The 7,079-nt window shown below is 39.8% G+C and overlaps 1 long non-coding RNA gene across 2 annotated transcripts; it reads right to left on the bottom strand.

Moving 5' to 3' along the window:
- Positions 1–5,023: 5,023 nt before the first annotated feature.
- LOC133912920 (uncharacterized) lies at positions 5,024–6,620 on the bottom strand. 2 transcript variants are annotated; one of them, XR_009908924.1, is made up of 2 exons: positions 5,830–6,620; positions 5,024–5,625 (listed from the first exon to the last, which is right to left on the bottom strand). It is a non-coding gene; the product is annotated as an uncharacterized LOC133912920 (long non-coding RNA). The 2 variants fall into 2 exon arrangements; XR_009908925.1 differs by having other exon boundaries at positions 5,024–5,310.
- Between the last annotated feature and the right edge of the window lie 459 nt (positions 6,621–7,079).

The raw sequence follows: 7,079 nt of genomic DNA, 5'->3' as shown, positions 1-7,079 counted from the left end.
CAATTCTTGATCTCCGGTGTCTTTATGACCCTTTTTACCGGGTTGGGGAAGCATCCAAGTCCTTTCTTATTGTAGTGTAAATCATTCTTCATGAGGATTTCCTTGTGCTTGTACTCCCCCATAGTCAACCGAGCCACACAAGATTTGAGACTAGCAATCTCACTTTCAAGCTCTTGCTCCCTTGCATGGTTAGTCTTAGATGATGATGTAATATCACATGATATATCAAGAAGATCATCACAAGAGGTAGATGCATTGACCTTAACTACATCATTATCAACCAATTCATCCAAGCTACGATCAATGGCATCATAGGCATACTCAAGTTCTTGGTGTTTGTATATTAGGCCATTATGCTCAAGCTTTAGCTTATAGTTACTTGCTTTGAGAGACTTGTTAGATTCAACTACTTCATCATGTTTTTCAAGCAAATTATTGTGTTTAGTGAGCAATTCATCATGTTTAGAACTAAGCATGGAATTGGCATTTTCAAGCAACTTGATTTTAGCCTTTTGCCTTTTGATAATGGTAGCATAATCATTCATTAGCTTAGATAGATCATTAGGAGAAAACCATTATCATCACTACTATCATCTTCCTCACTACGCACATTGTTGTTACCTTTTGCCATGAGGCACATAGGTGGTGGAGGTAGAGGTGGATCATCATTAACGATTGCAAGACCCGCGAAGTTGTTGTCATCATTATCACTTGAGTCATCACTTGAGCTCTCACCGGAGACCCATTCACCAACAATGTAGGCCTTACGTCCTCCACCTCTCTTGTTAAAGAGCTTCTTCTTCTTCTTGTCTTGATCCTTCTTCTTGTACTTGTCCTCATCCTCACTTGCATCAAGCTTCTTGGACTTGTTCTTGTTTCTCTTGTCAGGATGAGGGCAATCATATGATATGTAACCAAGATTACCACAATTGTAGCACTTCTTCTTGTCTCCACCTCGGAACTTGTCAAATTTCTTCGAACGAAATTTGTTCTTCTTGGGATCATAGTTGTAGCCCTTCTTTTGAAACTTAGAGATCATCCTTGTGGTTTTTCTCATGAGAAGAGTAAGCTCGGTGTCGGAGTCATCATCATCATCTTCATCATTATCGTCATCTTCATCACTTTCACTTGATGATGATGGAAGCTTGATCTTCTTCTTCTTGTTGTCAACCATCTTTGCTTTGAGAGCAAGGTTTTTCTTGGATGAAGATTCATGATCTCCAAATAAGAACATCTCATGAGCACATATCTTTCCAACGGCATCGGTGATGGTCATGTCATTGATGTCCGTTTCATGAAGAAGAGAGATGACAATGTTGTATTGTGGCTTGCGAAGCACCATCAAGATCCTACGAATAACATCTCCATCGGACAATTGAGTGAGTTCAAGAGAATTGATTTCTTCCACAAGCATGTTCATACGAGAATACATGTCATTGCATAATTCATTTGGAAGTATCTTGAATTGATTTAGAGCATTCATAAGTACATGATATCTTTCTTCACGAATTCTCCTAGATCCCTCATGAATTTCACAAAGAGCAACCCAAATGTCATGAGCAAATTCCTTACTTCTAACTCTAGAGAAAACTTCTTCACTAATTCCCTCAAATATAGCATTCTTAGCCTTAGCATTCCATCTAACTTCTTGCTCGGTAAAAGGTTGATCAAACCCAACGGAAGTTGCTTGCCAACACTCAGGGGAAATCGCCTCAAGATAGCTCGCCATGCGAACTTTCCAATAGGCAAAGTTCTTTCCCTCGAACCTTGGCACGCTACTTCCGCTCCCCATGGCCATTTCTCTAGGATTTTAAGCCTATCAAGAGAACGTGGCTCTGATACCAATTGAAAGGATCGAATAGCCCAAGAGGGGGGGTGAATTGGGATATTAAAAAAAAATTAATTAACTACCGCTTGACCAAATAAAACTTAAAAGAAACGCAAGTAAGGAATTTTAACTAGCACAAGATAGCTAACCAAGCAAGGATTAACTAAGAAAGATAATTCCTAAGAAGAACTTGCAATAATAACAAAGCTCAAAATAAGATGCAAGAAAGTAAAGAGTTGGAGAAGACAACACCGATTTTTTCCCGAGGTTTCGAGAAGTTGGCACTTCCCCCTAGTCCTCGTTGGAGCATCTACCAAGGATGTCGCTCCCCCTTGAGTCACCAAGGCTCAAGTGCTCCCTCTTGATTACCCCTTCTCCATCTCCGGATTGGCGAGTATCAAACCAAGTACACCCTCTTTTCCCGGGGCTCCCACAATTCCTCCAAGAGCTCACCGAAAAATCCTCCGATCACCAAGACCGTCTAGGTGTTGCCAACCACCAAGAGTAACAAGCCTCAAGCTTCACTTAACAAAGACCAAGCCTAGACAATAGCTAGATGCACACTTGTTACTCTTCAAGCACTCAAGGAAGTCCTTAATCCTCAACTAAGAACTTAGAATGGACACAAGTGCTCCCTCTCTTGCTTCTAAATGACACACCAAGTGTATGAGCTGCACAGGATCGCAAGAGCACAAGAGAGGTCCAAATGAGTGGGTATTTATAGGCAAAGGATCGAAAATTAGCCGTTACCTAACAACCTAGAATTTTTCTTAACGCCGGAAGGTCCAGTGTGAAAAACACCCTTCACACCGGAATATCCGGTGCTAATACATCTGACAAAATAGCCGTTAACTGTTCCATTAGCCGTTAAAGCTCCGGTGATTAATCCTGGCCTACAGCGGATCATCCGATGCATTAAAATGGGCCATATGATAGTTTATAACCTCTCTGTAAAAATTCATCCGGTGATCATCTTTGCTACGCCGGACTATCCAGTGTGTAGAATTACTTCTGGACTTCATAGCCATCTATTTATCCGGTGATTTCACCTTTAGAACGCCGGACTATCCGGCGTGCTCTTCATCAATTTTTCAAGTCAGAACTCTTAGGAATTTGCTCCGGCGTACTCACTTTGACATCAGAGGATCATCCGGTGAACTGAAATTTTGCTGATTTTATCTATTTCAGAGCAATTTTGAGTTCTACCTTCGAGATTCGGAACCAATGATTTTCTGAGGTTAACCTAGTAATGGAAAGTCACAAGTGTGCATCGACTATGTCTAGACTCTCCTAAGTCAAGCTACAACTTTTAGCCCCTCTTTATAGTACGGTCAAAAGACTAAGAATAAAAAGAACCTATACTACTCTAAGTGTCCTTCATCTCCTTGTGACACTTAGATCTAGAAGATCCTTATCCTTCACGTTCCGGTCCTTTGATTATCACATAACTCTTTTAATGGGCAAGAGTGTAAGGTCACTATTGACAATTAAGTCTTTCTTTGTTTCTTAAAAGCTGAAATGTTAGTCACAATGATATGGTTGTTATTAATCACCGAAACCCTTACATTTTTCTTAGGAGCCTAGATGCTACAGAGGGACTAAGTGAAAAATTGATAGTCACATCATCCTCCTTACCTTGAAGCAAAACCATCCTCGGTTTTGAAACATTATCAAACACTTTCTTGTTCTTTGCAACAGAAAAGACTTTTGTTTTGATAGAAGTTTCACGCATTGGTTGGAGCACGTGTTGCACATCCTTGTGAACAAAAGAATAAGTATTGGAACAATCTTTATGAATAGTATTGAGATCAAATTGCCATGGCCTTCAACAGCAAGTGACAAACATGCATAGGCACCACATCACAGTCCGCTTTATCATTATAATCATCAATAGAAAATGCAACTCACACTTTTTGAGTTATTTTCATTGTACCACTTTGATTCATCTACTTCATATAATGCAGAGTAGGAAGCCATTGCGTAGACGATAAAGCATGCACCAAATCTGAAGATAAAAGGATTTTGGCTTACACAAAGATATAATCCAAACCCTAACAAAATCTTCCACTCGCAGCACAGATGCATCCCAATCAGAATGATGGATCTCTAAGGAAATCAAGGACGCACTCAGATCAAACGAATTTGATCATGTTCTTCTCTAAGCCCTAAAGTGGCGGCAACAAATAATCATCACGAGGATGGGATCACCATCTCTCTTCTTCTTAAGGAAACTTCCAAGAAACACATAATAAACCAGTCTAAGGATACAAGGGTGCCAACCCTAGGCTTTAAGGCACACGGGCCAGTCAAAACAACTAGTTGGACTCGAACTAGACTAGAAACTCTAATTCAGATTCAGCACAACCAGACACTTGTTTTGACCACTATTATGCACACATCATGAATCTGACTATGGGGCTAGATCCATTAAAAAGGTAATGAAATAAGCTTCCCATCAAGTACTCATATGCCTGAATTGGACTTTGAATGAGAGAATTATGCTAATTTTAATCTGGACCAGTCTGGCGATAACGGGCTGAATAAGAGACGATTTAAAACTTCCTTATCTTTAATTTCTGAGTTTGGGCCAATAACTCATGAAGGACAATAAAAGGAAGTCTCCCACGTCTCTGGAAGGTCATGGAAAATATGTCTATGATAATTAGATGCCTTGTATGTTAGCAAAATTGACCCAATCTAAATATATGTTTCTTGTTCTTGCAATTCCTCTTCTTTGTACAAATTGACAATATTTTCTTGCACCAAGTACCATCAGCTAAGTTATTCTCATCCTCCTTATATTGCTCTCAAAACTAGAAAAAGAACCAAACTGAATAGTTGAACATTTTAGAACATTAATAGCGGGACTAAGTGAAGAATTGATGGTTACATCACTGGATATTCAGCTTTGTGAACGGCACTAGTAGTATATGCTCTCTTTTTCTGAACGGCAAGAAGTATATGCTCCTGAGGAAGTTGTACACTTTAAAAGTACATTATTTAGCATGCTGCAGATCATCTATCGGTGTACTGTTTTTATACTTCTGAATTTTGATACACCCAAAACATATGAGTATATTCTACATCAGAAAGTAGTATATACTTCTGATGAAGCAGTATGTACTTTTTTGGATTACTAGGATATATACCTACCACAAAGTAGTGTTATACTTCTTTTTCTAGAATACTAGACCATAATTCTCACAATTCGCAAGGAGTATATACGTGAATAAAAAGTACATAATAACTTGCCAAAAAATCTGAAATAAGCTAAAAAGTCAGGACTCCTAGAATTGAACAAATACAAGCATACTACAATTACAAAATAGGTATGCTCAACTAAATGATGCAGGCAGAAGACATGACAGCAGTCCTAAGCCTTTCTTGACTCGATGCATCAGCACCTTCTGTGACTGCAATTCATCAAACAACACCATAGGATGCCCTCTTCTGAAGGCAGGTTCAGGACATCCAAATTAATTCTGCAAGAGTATAACTATTATCAAATAATGCTTCTCACAATTTGCGAGTATATACATGAATTAAAAAAAGTACATAATAACTTGCCAAAAAATCTGACATACTCTTAGAAATCAGGACTCCTAGACTTGAACAAATACAAGCATACTACAATTACAAAAGAGGTATGCTCAACTAAATGATACAGGCAGAAGACATGACATCAGTCCTAAGCCTTTCTTGACTGGATGCATCAGCACCCTCTGTGACTATAATTCATCAAACAACATCATAGGATGCCTTCTTCTGAAGGCAGGTTCAGGACATCCAAATTAATTCTTCAAGAGCATAACTATTATCAAATAATAATTGATTGGATAACAACAACGAAGGCAAGAAGAGTATATTTCAGATAACAGAAGTGAAATATGACAGAGATAGCTATACAAACTGAATATATGAAATGACCATGCTTTTACGCAACAAAAACTACACTGGAGATTACATTCAGAGAACTGAGTTGGTTGTAAAGATAGGTATACCTTTTTTCTACCAAGTTTACCGAGAACTCCAATGGATACATTCAGAATAGAAAAACAGCATGTACGTTTTCTGCATCAGATCTATCTGAGATACTCTTTAGCCTTGAACCATGAAAATAATTAGGGTCAAATGTACTTAAAAACGCATCGACGCATGATGGAATAGTATGTCCAAAATGGTAACGCGTAATCTGGTTAATTTGGAGTCTGCATGAGTCACAAGTCGAAATCAAGCGCATGCGGACATATGGCAAAATAGCAAATGCAGATTCCCTGTTCATATACACAAACTATTACGCAAGAACTAGTATGCCTCAATCAGTTCATACAATGGAGTAGTATCTCCAAATTGGTAATGCCGCTTATCTGGTTAGATCGAAGTTTGCGTGAATCACAAACCGAACTAGTATGCCTCGATCAGAAAAAAGCGTACAGCTGGTGTCCTAGCCGCCATGCGCCTTCCCGTAGGAGAGGCCTCCGATCTGCTCTCGCGCGGCAACCTGGGAGAAACACGGCGGCGGCGGCTCCGATCTGCTCTCGCGCAGCACTAGGAGAAACAAGGCGGCGACGGCTCCGTATCTGCTCTCGCGTGGCAACTTGGAGACACGGCGGCGGCAGCTCCGATCTGCTCTCGCACGGCAACGTGGGAGAAACACGGCGGTGGCTCCGTATCTACTCAGCCAATAAACACGCTCGAGGTCAACAACCACTCAATTTTCAAAAGCTTATCTGTTCAGTCAGTTGTCCATATCTGATAAAATTAATCACTTTTTCTTTTGGGGAATCCAAATCGGTGAAGATTGACGAATTTGGGTCGAGTGACTTAACTGTGTGGCATGTGATCAGAAACTTCATCAAGTCGAAGGCTAAGTCCCTTGAAAACGTGAGATCATTTCACTTGGTATATGCTGGAGACAACGATGGCTCTCAAGACACGACTAGATGTAAGACTTAGTTAGCACTTAATGCTCTTGGCAACCGCAATTGATCTTTGTTGAGTGTCTTCTTCCTTTCTTCAGCTCTGTCTTTACATGACACCGTTGCTCAATTAAACAAGCAGTTTGCCGAGGAGGGACAACAATGCTCTATCCAACCCTATTCCTTCAAGAATCCTCGATTACTGGTAAGAACTTGCTTGGATCAAGAGAGAAGCAGTAATTATTGCATATTCGACCTGACTTATCTTTTTTATTTTAGATTCCAGACTTCTAACAAGAAGATATTTCCTCTGGTGCCAGCAACAAGGGGAA

The sequence above is a fragment of the Phragmites australis genome, chromosome 1 (assembly GCF_958298935.1).
Source record: "Phragmites australis chromosome 1, lpPhrAust1.1, whole genome shotgun sequence".
Lineage (NCBI taxonomy): Eukaryota > Viridiplantae > Streptophyta > Magnoliopsida > Poales > Poaceae > Phragmites > Phragmites australis.
This window is presented reverse-complemented; position numbering and strand designations above follow the sequence as displayed.